The sequence below is a fragment of the Gastrolobium bilobum genome, unplaced genomic scaffold, assembly GCF_033153095.1.
Source record: "Gastrolobium bilobum isolate Gb01-03AN ecotype WA unplaced genomic scaffold, APGP_CSIRO_Gbil_v1 utg27256, whole genome shotgun sequence".
Classification (NCBI taxonomy): domain Eukaryota; kingdom Viridiplantae; phylum Streptophyta; class Magnoliopsida; order Fabales; family Fabaceae; genus Gastrolobium; species Gastrolobium bilobum.
This window is the reverse complement of record NW_026899854.1, coordinates 94,775-109,985: the sequence shown is the minus strand read 5'-3', so window position 1 is coordinate 109,985 and position 15,211 is coordinate 94,775.

Sequence of the window (15,211 nt, the reverse complement as noted above, 5' to 3'; positions counted from 1 at the left end):
TCAAGCCTATCTGTATCTAACTAATGTTTGCCTGTTTGGTGGACAGGAAACAGCGAGAGAGAACTGAATTTCTAAGTTGTTGGGTGACAGAATGGAAAGTCGTAATCAAGTAGATATGTTAAATTTATATTATCAAACATGTATTGCAACTTTGAATTTGGGTTTGGAGAAGTCAGAATTTGGGTTTGAAGAAGTCAGAAAATGAATTGTTTGCTCTAGATAGTAAGGGTTTGGATTAAGATATAGGGTAAACAATATCCAGATAGAGCATGCGCATGATTTTTTATTAGTATTGTTGAATGTTGATAGGTTCATGGCAAATAATGAAATTCTCATATAAGAATCTTATGTTGGGAGTAATGAGTTTGAGAGAGAAGAATTTTGAGGTGCTTAAAGTATTACATCAAGAGACATCAAATTTGGAATACTCAACAATGTTACCTCAAGCTTAGGAAACCCTAGAGATAATGTAAGCTATTGGACTCCAGCTCATATAGACCCAAATAATCATGTTGTGACTTATTGAGCTTGTATATGAACATACTATCAGACTATATTATTAACATATCCTACAATTTCCTCCTATGTTTATAACACTTCGTATTCCTAAAATATATAGTTATATATTAAAATATGGATTAAAAGGTAAGATTAGTGAAAATCGTGAGTTCTGGGTCAAAATACATAAAAAGGGTAAAATGGTAAATTGCCAAACACGTAACTCTAGGAAAGGAAAATTGAGTAGAAGGTCTCAAATGGAAAAACTAACCCTGGAAATGGATTCAGAACGAAAAATTGAGTGGTTAGGTAAGTTTCTTGAAATTTGATGAATAGAATTTTTACCGGGTAAAAATACCTTGGTACAGTTGTATCGGAAAACGTGCCGAATGAATTTTGAGCTTTAAGTTTGGAAATAAGTTATAAATGGTACATAGGACTAGGAATTATGATTTCTGATGAAAATTGATTGAAATTAGAGTTTTTAGGGAAGCGTGCCCACAACGCGCATAACAACTTAAAACTGTGATTTCACCAAATGACCGAAAAACCCTGAATCCATCTGACCAAGGACAATTAAAGGACAATGGTTAATGTTAAAAATTAGGGTCTCTAAATACTCTAGGAATTAATGGACGTTTAGTGGTTTAAGCGGGAGATTTGAATTAGTTTGAATCGCGTGAGGTGGCGGTGGGACCCACCCAACTTAAGTGACTTAAGCCACATATGCTTGACACTATTCATGCTTCACTTTCCTCCCTCCTTCTTCTCCAAATCCGCAGCCCTTTTGTTAATGTGCAAAATTTGCTTTGAAAACTTCATTTCACCAAAACTACATCAAAATTAATGTTCCACTATATAAATTTTGAAGTAAAATATCATCCAAACCCAACCATGCTACTCCCAACCCTTGAAACCCACTAGATTGAGAGAAAACTTTGACCCATTGCTACGAATTTGAGGAGGAAAGTTGATGTTCTTGGAGTGGTTTGATCCTCTATTGCTTGGGTATGGTGTGGAGGACTCCTAGGCCTTGATGTGGGTAAGTTTCCACACTTTTCATTGGATGAATTGGTTGATTTAAATTGTGAATCCTAGAGCATGCTTGCATGAATTGAGATAGTTAGGGACTTTAAATTGAAAATGTGTATTAGATAAAAGTGTCTTAGAATGATGTTTTATGATGATTGAGCTTATAAAAATTATTGGTGAAAATATTGATAACTTAGGCAAATTTTGAGTTGGTATGCAAGACTTTGTGAAATGGATATGTTGTGGGATTGTGTAATTGAGTGGTGGAGTATTTGTATAAGTTAATTATAGGATTGTGTAACCACTCAATTTTGTCCTCACACCTAAAAAAAAATGTGAACCTTTTATTTTGGAGTATATTATTATCATTATTATTTATTTTTTGTTTTATAAGAAAAAAAGAAAAAAAGGGGAAAAGAAATAAAGGAAAATAGAGAATAAAAAAACGAGTAAAAAGAAATTAAGTAAAAAGAGAGAGATATTGATACAAAAAAAAGAGTTCATATTTTATCATTTAATAATAATAATGATACCATTCTTACTGGAAAGGAAACTTTGTTGGGCTGTTCTCAAACCCCATACACCCATCATTCTTCATGATAACAATTGATCCCATTTGTCAAGCTGCGTTACCTTGAAGAAAACAAAGCAGAAGGCGCTACAGAGCAGAGATAGGGCCATGTAACATGTAAGAGTGACAACAGAAGGGTTGAAAGGGCGGTTTAAAACAAAAAATTATTATTCTGTTGAAGTTCCACCGCCTTCGTCCATATATAAAAAGAGGGAGGGGGCACCATCGAAGAGAGAAGGGAGACGAATTATCCTTTGGATCCTTACATAAGTTTACCATAAAACACAAGCCTCTGCACCAAGATAATGTTTCCCTCCTCCACAATTTTGACGTTGTTCACCACCACCAGTTGCTGCAAGTCTTACCATTGTTGTCACCAAAGAAAGTTACTGCAAGTAATCACCACAAAAAATCCGATACAGTTTGCCGCTGCTTGGACCTCATCCATCGCCATGAACTGCCACCAGAAAATCGCCTACCACTGTGTTTAATCACCCAAAGCTCGCACAACATATGGTCGTTATTATCGTACAGTCTCCACACTTGGTATATTATTCGGAGGGGTCTTTCACCAAGGATAGCATATTATTAATTTTTTTTCGTCTTTCCTCTATACGGACTCACAGGTATGCAGTTTGTTTGATAAAATAAATTGTTTATCTTTTCGTTTGTTTTAATACTCATCGTGGAAGATATCAGATGAGAAATAATAGGTTAATTTGAATATGCAAAGACCAAGATGCCTTTTATTCACTTGTGCCCACGGACGGAAATCATTAAAAATTTTACACTCATGCATGTATGACGTTTTGGGTACAAACATATAAAATGGAAATGGTAGGACCCATTTTTTGTTATTAGCTTATCATGTTAGTGTTAGTTTATTAGCTTATCATACTGTGTCTTCACGTTATTTTGGGTCCAAACGATACAAATATGAATCTCTTAAAAAGTGAAAAAAGGTAAGAATGTCTCTTACAAATTTTTTAGCAACATGTTAATCGATTATACCATTATGGAATAAGATGGGCATACACTATTCAATATTTAATCCACTTACCAATTTTATATTCTTCACAATTATAAAAGTATAGAACGGTCTGCACTTTTATATCGTGGAATCCAAGACATTATTACTCATAAATTTTTTATTTAATTGGAAAAACTTAAAGTGCTTGGAAATTGGAATAATGGTGTTGTTTAGAATTGAAGTATGGCTTCACTTAAGGCAAAAAAAATATAAGACAAATTTTATTTTATAGGGGTGATTTAGCTGTGACGGCTGGTAACTCTCTATATTTTCTTTTGGATCATTTTGGCCGAGACATCTTGGCGATTCAAGATTCATTTAAGTTTTTCATAAAATAACATGGAATATATGTTAAAAGGATTAGCTGAGTTGTGACAGCTTGTTAATTCCTTTATTCTTTGAATCATTTCGACTGTGGCAGTCCGATGATTTTAGACAATTTAGAAATAATAAATAAACAAACAAATAGTCATAATTTTTTATTATTGATTTTGGGTTAATTTAAAACATAAAAAATAAATAAAATTAGTTCACTATCAATTGAAATGGGAGTCAGCTGAGCCGTGACGGCTTGTTAACCCCATACATTTTGTTTTCACTCATTTTTGCCGTGACGACTTGGTGATTCAAAATTAAATCAAATTTATCATAAAATTTACGATAACAAAAAATAATAATATGAATATTATTATTCTTTTTAAAAGAAAGGATTAGCTGAGTTGAGACAGCTTGTTAATCCTGCAATTATCATTTCGAATTATTTTAGCTGCGACAGTTTGATATTCCGAAACCATCAAATCCAAAACTTTCAAATTATTTTCTTTAAAACTACTTTCAAAATTAAAATCAATCAACACACAAATATTTTTTACAGAACGACGTAGCTTTGAGTTCCCTATTGTACCGAGGGATACGTCGGAGCGGGACTCTTCTCGTCAAGCACAAAAATACATTTTCAAAAATTAGTTTTCTTTTCCAACAATCAATTTTATTTAATTTTTTAGGGTGAAATAACTATTTAAAATCATATCAACAATTTGCACAATTAATATAAGGTAACCGTTTTTTTAAACGGACGGTGTAGGGTGCTAACACCTTCCCTACTCGTAATCGACTCCCGAACTCATTTCTACTGCCAAAGACCATTTGTCTTTAATAAAAGGTTTTTCCAATGTTTTCCTAAATAAACCTTGGTGGCGACTCCATTGTTTTAAACATTTAATATCTTTCGCCGTCACATCGCGATACGGTTGCGACAGCTGGCGACTCCACTGGGGACTTTCAGAGAGTCAAGCCTATTTTATTAAATGTGCAAATTATTCCTAAATTTTATTTATTTGTTTCACCCATCTTTTTGTTGATTATTTATATCTTTGTATAAATATCATTATTGAACGTTATGTGTTGTAGTTATATTTATAGTTGCATTAATAAATATGTATGATGTTTGGTTTTAACCTTAGGGTAGATGACTTTTGCTCTGTATATATCTTGCTTTGTTTTCATTGTGCAGCTTTGAAATTTTAATTATTTTAGGATATACATGTATGTATGTATGCTCCTAGCACACAATTCACACACACTTACGAGTGGGGCCCTACACCCGGGTCTGAGTAAACTTAAGATAGAAAAGAGGTTGTGTAATGGTATCCATTTTGGATGTACATCCTGTTTGGTTATCATGAAAGCCTCATCTAGAGCGTGACTATGTCAGGATTATAGCCATTTTGGACGTACGTCCTGTTTGACTATATTTTTGAAATGAGATCTTAGCTCTAGAGACCAAGGTTCCCGTAGTTATAGAACCACCAAAATGAGAGGTCTCACACATTAGTAAGACCTTTTGACCTGCAAAATAATAACAAGATTATGCAACTCAATAGAAATTGATTCAGGACACGAAGGAGCATATCTCCTTCTTACTCTCTACATGTTTCCAAATCATCATGAATTCATATTTCAACTACTCATGCAAATGCATAACGAGTCATGATAGGCATAAATATTATCTCCGTCATTTTTAAAAAAAAAATTCAAAAAAACATCATGCATCATTCTTTGTACTCATTCACCCACATTGTCTATCTTACACTATTTCAGGAAAGTTTGTTAGAGAACTATTGAATTTTATTTTGATCGTGAGTATCATTATTATAAATATGGGATCAAACACAATGATACTCACATGAGTGCAACACACGCATCAACAGTTCGCCGACAAACTCAAATAGGAAATAATAATACCATTAGTAAACATTCATCATGTTCTTATTCCATACAAAGAAAATTGTGATTTTCATGGCATTAGTTCACTGTCAAATAAAAAGTGTTTCATAGTGACAAGTGTGTCGAAGTGAGAAAATTTTTGAACTGTTATTTTTCCTTGAAAAGTTTGAATCCATCAAATCTTACATCTCAAAACTCTTGCAAACTCAAGCTCTAAGACATGGAATCCAAAGAAGCATCTGATACAAGGAATTTGAGCCATGAAGTGGATGAATTGAAAAGAAAATTAGATGAAATGACTGAAAGACAAACAAGAATGGAAGACGTGTTGAAGCAGCTGAAGAAGGCACATGATTTAAAGTCCGTGGAGCAGCAAGATCCTTCACCACCCCATATCTCACCATCCATTTTCACTAATCAAACTCATCCTACTCCATTGTCATATAATCATCAACCTCTTTCCAATATACCCTATCCAGCTATGATGCCTCATATTGCGTCATTCATTTATCCATTCCATACAAATTACCCTCTTACACCCCCTCAAAGCCATCATAGCCTATATGCACTTTGGACTAGCCATCAACACTTTCCCAATCATCATTTGCCTAAGTCTAACTCTCAAAACCAAGGATGCTCTTCTTCAAAGAAGAAACTACCATTTCCAAAGCTAGCAATTTCAAGGGATGAATCGTTTAATCAGCTGCAAAGTGCTCATCTGATTCAGAAAATCTCCACAAAATCAAAAAAAAACTGTGTGTCCAAAAGGGAATGGATTTGAAGTGGCTTGTATTTTTCACTCAGGAATGGCTGGTTACTCCATTGAAATTGCAAGCCTTTTGAGAAGGCAGTGATAGATCGTGGTCAATTAAATATCCTTCAAGGAGGATCTATTGCAATCAACAACAAATTTTTGAACCATGAAGAAGAAACAATTGTCTTCCAACCAAAATAAGGGATCTTTGAGTGATCGATGGTCTATTTTGTTAATTAGTGAGATTGGCATGATGTAATGGTTTTGTCATGTTGTCTCCTATAAAAAAGTAAATTGGGAGAATATTGAACTAATGTTAACTTTTTTGAAGCATGTATTCAATGAACTTGTGTGACAATTATCTTTTCTTACATGTTGTTCTGATTTTCTTCTTTGCCTCTCACTTTTATTCCTTGACTTTTCACATTTCACATAAATCACCTCTAACCAAATTCAATCCTTTCAAAACTCACACCTCCAAGAGGATTCCTAAAGGCTCATTTCATTGATTCCTATGTTATAATGGGAATGAGTAGTCATGGATTTGATGAAAGAGTGCAAGTCACTAAGCTCAAAAATGATGAACATTGTTCCCAGGAACAAAGAAAGTCATAAGGAAACCGTTCAAGATTCATACACAAGCTCGAATTAATATCCTTTTTTGAACAAAAAAGCTTAGGAAATAAATTCACTAAGCTGAGGCATGGTGATTAAAAAAGGAAAAAGAAGAAGAAAAAAGCCTCTCACAGAAATACATTGTAGTTTGGCATACATTGGGGCAAACTCATTAAGCTCAGCAACTCAAGATTAGCTCAGTTAAGTTTGACATACCCTGAGACAATTTCTTCGAATTTTATAGCTAAAGCTTGGTGCAACCCATTTGGCCTAACCATTAAATACTTAGGGCAAATTCTCCCACATGTTTACACATGATTTCTCTTGGTAGTAATTTTAAGAGAGCATCATCAAGAAGACATCTTTAAGTATGGTACAAACATACAGTCTAATATCTAAAGAGAAATCTTCTCAGTCCATAGAAGACAAAAAAAAAACAACAAAAACAAAAAAAAAACAAAAAAAAGAGGATGAAAGATAAGCCTCTTAGGTTGAAAACCCGCAAGGGCTACCTAAGCAAAAGTTAAGGCAATAGAAAAATAGGATGAAAGATAAGCTTGTTAGGTTGAAAACCCAGAAAGGGCTACCTAAGCAAAAGTTAAGGCAATAGAAAAATAGAAGGAAAGATAAGCCCATTAGGTTGAAAACCTGCAAGGGCAGCCTAGGCAAAATTTAGGGCAAGTCAAAGGGACGCAATTTGGTAAAAGGAAATTCACACTTGGCTTTCTAGCAAAATATCATTTTGATGACTCATTCATACAAGAGAACCACTGGATCAAGAAAAGCAAATACTGGAGCAGCGCCATAATATCATCAAATGAAGAGCCTTTACAGATATAATGTCCACTTGTTCATAGGAATCTCTCAAAAGAGAATAAAGGAATCTAGACTTGGGCAAACACTTAACCCTCCATGATCCTCCATTTGTATCTACCATCTTTCGCGTAAATACCCATACTCTTTTTGAGATCTCAAGTTTTCCAATCATTTTCAACCTTTCAAAGTTATGCATGTTAGTTGAATAATGTTTCAAAGTAAGAGAATATAAGTACAAGAACATGTCTTAATAATTTGGTGACAATCTCTCAAATTAACAATTCAGGCCAAAGGAACTTAATTGGGTTTCAACTTAAGGAAGGCTACAAAAGATTTCTCAATTATTCCTCTTCATCAAGAAGGTTTAACACTTGTGGTCAAGAGCTACAAACGAGCACATGTCTCCAAGTTCAAAAAGGCTCAATGTCTTCCGTCAAGGTTTGAGAACAAATACTCATGAAGGAAATAAGTCAGATATATCCACAAATGAAAGAGTACAAATTAAACACTAGTGTGAGAATTGGATGACATGTCAATGAGTTTGAGATTGCATGATTTTGACTTTAAACATTTGTTGAAGGATTGAAGTTTTCAAGGAAAACAATATGGTCAAAATATTTCTCATACTCCAGTGAATTTTCACACGAAGACTTGCCAAAAAGTAAAAATCTCAAAGTTTGAAAATTTCAAAAAAATTCTGAATGCATTGTATATGACATCATATTTGCATATCCTAAAAAGTAAAAAATCTCAAAGTTTGAGAATTTCAAAAAATTCTACATGCATCGTATATCACATTATCCGTGCATATCATAAAAAAATCTCAGTGTGAAAATTTCAAGATTTTCTGCATGCATTTCATATCATAATAAAAAGCGGGTCCACTCTTTCGCGCCTTTATTTTTCTGCCAAAGCGGGTCCACTCTTCCGCGCCTTTAAATTTCTGCCAAAGCGGGGGGTCCACTCTTCTGCGCCTTTAAATTTCTGCCAAAGCGGGTCCACTCTTCCGCGCCTTTAAATTTTTGCCAAAGCGGGGGGTCCACTCTTCTGCGCCTTTAAATTTCTGCCAAAGCGGGTCCACTCTTCTGCACCTTTTATTTTTCTGCCAAAGCGGGTCCACTCTTCCGCGCCTTTTATTTTTATGCAAAAGCGGGTCCACTCTTCTACGCCTTTATTTTTCTGCCAAAGCGGGTCCACTCTTCCGCGTCTTTAAATTTCAGCCAAAGCGGGTCCACTCTTCCGCTCTTTTATTTTTCTGCAAAGCGGGTCCACTCTTCCGCGCCTTTTAAATTTCTGCCAAAGCGAGTCCACTCTTTCGCGCCTTTAATTTTTTTTTTGTCAAAGCGGGTCCACTCTCCCGCGCCTTTAATTTTTTTTTGTCAAGGGGGGTCCACTCTCCCGCTCCTTTAATTTTTTGTCAAGGGGGGTCCACTCTCCCGCGCCTTTAAATTTTTGTTAAGACGGGTCCATTCTCCCGCACCACTTATTTTTAGCTCAATTCGGGTCCATTTTCCCGAACCATTTATTTTTAAGTTAAATTTGGGTCCTCAATCCCACGCCATAATTATTCGGATCCCCTGTCCTTCATTCATTAAAGCTGGGTCCCCTGTCCCACAACTGATTACTTTACGATTAATTTAGCTGTGACGGCTTGTTAATCTTGTAGTATAATTTTAGGTTATTTTAATTGTGACAGTTTGATAACCCGAAATTGACAGCTTATCTAGAGCATACCTATTTTTTCCTATTTAAGCTGGGATCTCAATTCCGCATATATTTACCTTTTAGGCCCCAAGCCATCACCATTTACCTATTGAGCTCCTACGCTCGTCATTTCTGTCCTTCACTCATTAAAGCTGGGTCCCTGGTCCCACAATTGAGATTAATTTGGCCGTAACAACTTGTGAATCTTATAATATAATTTTGGGTTATTTTAACTGTGATAGTTAGATAACTTGAAATTGACAGCTTATCCCGCACATACTTATTTTTTCCTTTTTAAGCCGGGATCTCAATTCCGCATATATTTACCTTTTAGGCCCCTGCGCCATCACTGTTTACCTATTAGACTCCCCACGCTATCATCGATTATTTTTCGAGCCCTTGCGCACGTCATTGATTATCTTTTCACCTTAATATCCACCACCTCGTATGTTTTCCGGACAAAAAAATGAGAGTTCACGTCTTTACTTATACTTTATACTGATAATATGAAAATTACAGTTCTTCATATTTTCTACTAAAGATAAGTAAAGAAGGGCAGCTGTAACCACTCAATTTTGTCCTCACACGTAAAAAAAAAATGTGAACCTTTTATTTTGGAGTATATTATTATCATTATTATTTATTTTTTGTTTTATAAGAAAAAAGAAAAAAAAGGGAAAAAGAAATGAAGGAAAATAGAGAATAAAAAAAGAGTAAAAACGAATTAAGTAAAAAGAGAGAGATATTGATACAAAAAAAAAGTGTTCAGATTTTATCATTCAATAATAATAATGATACCTTTCTTAATGGAAAGGAAACGTTGTTGGGCTGTTCTCAAACCCCATACACCCATCATCATTCATGATAACAATTGATCCCATTTGTCAAGCTGCGTTACCTTGGAGAAAACAAAGCAGAAGGCGCTACAAAGCAGAGATAGGGCCATGTAACATGTAAGAGTGACAACAGAAGGGTTGAAAGGGCAGTTTAAAACAAAAAATTATTATTCTGTTGAAGTTCCACCGCCTTCGTCCATATATAAAAAAGAGGGAGGGGGCACCATCGAAGAGAGAAGGGAGACGAATTCTCCTTTGGATCCTTACATAAGTTTACCATAAAACACAAGCCTCTGCACCAAGATAATGTTTCCCTCCTCCACAATTTTGACGTCGTTCACCACCACCAGTTGCTGCAAGTCTTACCATTGTTGTCACCAAAGAAAGTTACTGCAAGTAATCACCACAAAAAATCCGATACAGTTTGCCGCTGCTCGGACCTCATCCATCGCCGTGAACTGCCACCAGAAAATCGTCTACCACTGTGTTTAATCACCCAAAGCTCGCACAACATATGGTCGTTACTATCGTGCAGTCTCCACACTTGGTATATTATTCGGAGGGGTCTTTCACCAAGGATAGCATATTATTAATTTTTTTTCCGTCTTTCCTCTATATAGACTCACAAGTATGCAGTTTGTTTGATTAAATAAATTGTTTATCTTTTCGTTTGTTTTACTACTCATCGTGGAAGATATTAGATAAGAAATAATAGGTTAATTTGAATATGCAAAGACCAAGATGCCTTTTATTCACTTGTTCCCACGGACGGGAATCATTAAATTTTTTACACATATGCATGTATGACGTTTTGGGTAAAAACATATAAAATGGAAATGGTAGGGCTCATTTTTTGTTATTAGCTTATCATGATAGTGTTAGTTTATTATCTTCTCATACTGTGTCTTCATGTTATTTTGAGTCCAAACGATACAAATATGAATCTCTTAAAAAGTTAAAAAAGGTAAGAATGTCTCTTACAAATTTTTTAGCAGCATGTTAATCGATTATACCATTATGGAATAAGATGGGCATACACTATTCAATATTTAATCCACTTACCAATTTTATATTCTTCACAATTATAAAAACATAGAACGGTCTGCACTTTTATATCGTGGAATCCAAGACATTATTACTCATAAATTTTTTATTTAATTGGACAAACTTAAAATGCTTGGAAATTGAAATAATGGTGTTGTTTAGAATTGAAGCATGGCTTCACTTAAGGCAAAAAAAATATAAGACAAATTTTATTTTATAGGGGTGATTTAGCCGTGACGGCTGGTAACTCTCTATATTTTCTTTTGGATCATTTTGGCCGAGATATCTTGGCGATTCAAGATTCATTTAAGTTTTTCGTAAAATAACATGGAATATATGTTAAAAGGATTAGCTGAGTTGTGACAGCTTGTTAATTCCTTTATTCTTTAGAATCATTTCGACTGTGACAGTCCGATGATTTTAGACAATTTAGAAATAATAAATAAACAAACAAATAGTCATAATTTTTTATTATTGATTTTGGGTTAATTTAAAACATAAAAAATAAAGAAAATTAGTTCACTATCAATTGAAATGGGAGTCAGCTGAGCCGTGACGGCTTGTTAACCCCATACATTTTGTTTTCACTCATTTTTGCCGTGACGGCTTGGTGATTCAAAATTAAATCAAATTTATCATAAAATTTACGATAACAAAAAATAATAATATGAATATTATTATTCTTTTTAAAAGAAAGGATTAGCTGAGTTGAGACAGCTTGTTAATCCTGCAATTATCATTTCGAATTATTTTAGCTGCGACAGTTTGATATTCCGAAACCATCAAATCCAAAACTTTCAAATTATTTTCTTTAAAACTACTTTCAAAATTAAAATCAATCAACACACAAATATTTTTTACAGAACGACGTAGCTTTGAGTTCCCTATTGTACCGAGGGATACGTCGGAGCGGGACTCTTCTCGTCAAGCACAAAAATACATTTTCAAAAATTAGTTTTCTTTTCCAACAATCAATTTTATTTAATTTTTTAGGGTGAAATAAATATTTAAAATCATATCAACAATTTGCACAATTAATATAAGGTAACCGTTTTTTAAACGGACGGTGTAGGGTGCTGACACCTTCCATACTCGTAATTTTCTCCCGAACTCATTTCTACTGCCAAAGACCATTTGTCTTTAGTAAAAGATTTTTCCAATGTTTTCCTAAATAAACCTTGGTGGAGACTCCATTGTTTTAAACATTTAATATCTTTCGTCGTCACGTCGCGATACAGTTGCTGCAGATTGTATGATGTGTGGAAGTGATGAATTGAATTGGAAACCCTTGAGTATATATCCATGTAGAATTCGGCCATTGAAGGGAAGTAAGGAAAATATGATGTAAAAATCATGTGATTGTTGTTTTATGTTTGTGAATTGTGTTTAAATAGGTTGTATGTTGGTTTGATGCATGTAAATTGGAAGTGGAACCATTGGATATGTCTAAGTGTAAAAATTGGCCTAAAGTAGGAAAATTGAGAAAAATGATGTTGAATGGTAATGGAGTGAAATTATGGAATTGGTTTGATGTTGTGGTAAGCTTAGGAAGGTATTGGAAGCATGAAATAAAATTAAGAACATGGCTAGGTGTTTTAGGCCATTTGGCCGAACCTATGTATATGTGGGTAGGAGTGTGATGCTTTGTGTTTTGACTTGTTTGCATCATGGTGTTGATGATCCTTGTTTGATCATTGTAGATTGCCTCCCTTGGACGTGAACTTGGAACAGTGAGCTTAGTGGGTTGCCTTTGGTCCTTGATCAAAGGGATTGTGGTAAGTGTTTTTGGCAAATTGCATGAATACTTGAATAACCATGTACATGTTCTTAATTGGTTATATTGAAATGGGAATGACCTATATGTAGGCATTTCTTGTTGGACCAAGCTCGGTTGTGTTTTGCTTTGGTGCTACCTAGAGAGGGAGCTTCCATCAGGTAATCCTTTGGTACTGGGTTAGTCCCCGTCTGTGCTCCACCATGCCCCATGGGGGTAGTGATTGGAGGTGTATATTGATAGTGTATTATAACATGCTCATGCATATATATATGTATAGTGGGTACATAGGATGTACCGTGTCTCTGACCAGTAGACTGTTGACTTCGAGCGTTACGAACTTACACTGGATAGGTCTCCGTGAGGGAGTTCCAGTTGATCTGGGGTCATGGAGTGTCATCCGTTGAGGAGTATTCTAGGAATGTCTCGGGTGTATATGGATGGAGGGTGCCTTGGTTGATGTTTTGGGAACACTTCCTTGGATGAGAACCCGTAGGCTATGTGCCGAGGCCAATAGGCCAGGTGTTGCGTGGCTTTGGCATTGACCATTCCAGCTTCATCGTATTTTTACTCCCTATGCATCCCTACTTAACTAAATCCCTTGCTTTATCCCTCTTTGGTTGTTGTAATATATTGTTAATTTATATCTGAGTTAGCCATTGGGAGGAGTAATCTTCAGAACCTTTGGGTTACTGAGATATATTCGTATATCTCACCCCGTGTTGGGACATTTATTTCTGGTAGTAGCAGTAGGGTTGGAGCCGTGGCCGAGAGGCCCACATGATGAGTACTTGAAGACTTTAGCACATTTTGCATTTTGAGAGTATTTTGGCATAGGCTAGACTTAGGGCATGAACATTGCATATGGATTTAGGTTTATGCATATTGTCATATTTGTTCATGCCATCTTTTTGCCTAAGTCTAGTTGTATATGTATAATGATGTAATTTGAGGTTCATTTTATTGTATTTGGAGGATTATTGTATTATGCTTTCCATTGGAAGATTGTAAATTGTAATTATTAGACCTTGTGTAATCTTGACGCATGATATATGATGGAAGGCAATAGGCCTATTTTAGGTTATGAATATATGTATGTTTAATGAATGCATGCAAATAAAACAACGTGATTGAAATGGTTTAAGTTTTACAAAGTGAGCAATGAATTATAAAGTGAGGTAATTGTATAAATTGTGATGGATTGTAAGAGTACCAATGCATTGCTGGTCCTTGAGTGTCTCCCTTGTCTATTAGGTACCATTTGAGGATAATAACACACTTTCCATAAAGTAGGATATGTTGAATAAACAAAGGAGATGTCGTCGAATTTTCTATAAAATGGTAGATTTTAGATGAACTTTGGGAGAGCATATCTCCCTTCACAGATGTCCAATAGGGACGTGACATACACCGTTTTGAATATTGATATGTCATATATATTGTATCAAAATTTGGTAGTTATTGGAGTTGTACGCAGACTTGTAGAGGCATTTGAGTACAGACTGTTCTGGACATCCCACTGCAGGGGCTGTTGGGAGACCAGTTTTTGGAAATGTATTTCTTCCTCAATTCTTAGTCAAATTAGGCCCATGATATGTAAAAATGAAGCTTGAGGTATTAAAAATTTGAGAGAAATTGGTGTAGTAGTTTGTCCAGAATCTCTGAAAGAGTAGAGGCTGTTTGGTGTCCTGTATGAGGTTGGCTGACAGCTTTGCTTGTCCAACTTCAAATGATGATAACCAGAGCAAACGAGAACTTTATGGAGTGTGTGATACTTATTGGAAAGATAATCAGGTCTAGAATAACATACTAAAAGATGGGAGGTTTGTAGCATGCGGAACTCTTGCAATATCCATATTACTAAACCATGTTCAGTTGTGTAAAAACCGTAAAAGTGAGAATTATGCTAAGTGAATTTATAGGGAACCCCTTAGTGACTTGAGAGAAGCATTATATGATAGTTAGGCATTATTTATAATTATTCCGTATTTATTTTTCAGTTATGATCACAGCTTTTACTCTTTACGTTTTATTATTGATTTTAAATGCTTACGTAATGAAAAGGAAAACATTTACTCGCATTTTTAAATGAACTGTTGTGATTGTAACTGCGCTTAATATTATAATCAATGTTAACAACATTGTTACGTAATGAGCTGTTACAATGTTCACCATACAACACAATCCAATAGAGTGATAAATGTAACGTTCAAACAAACATGAATCATTCACATCCATTCGAAGATATTAACTCGGATCAATCAAAGAGTTTTAACAGTAAGATATCAAACTCAATCAACATTTGAAGTCT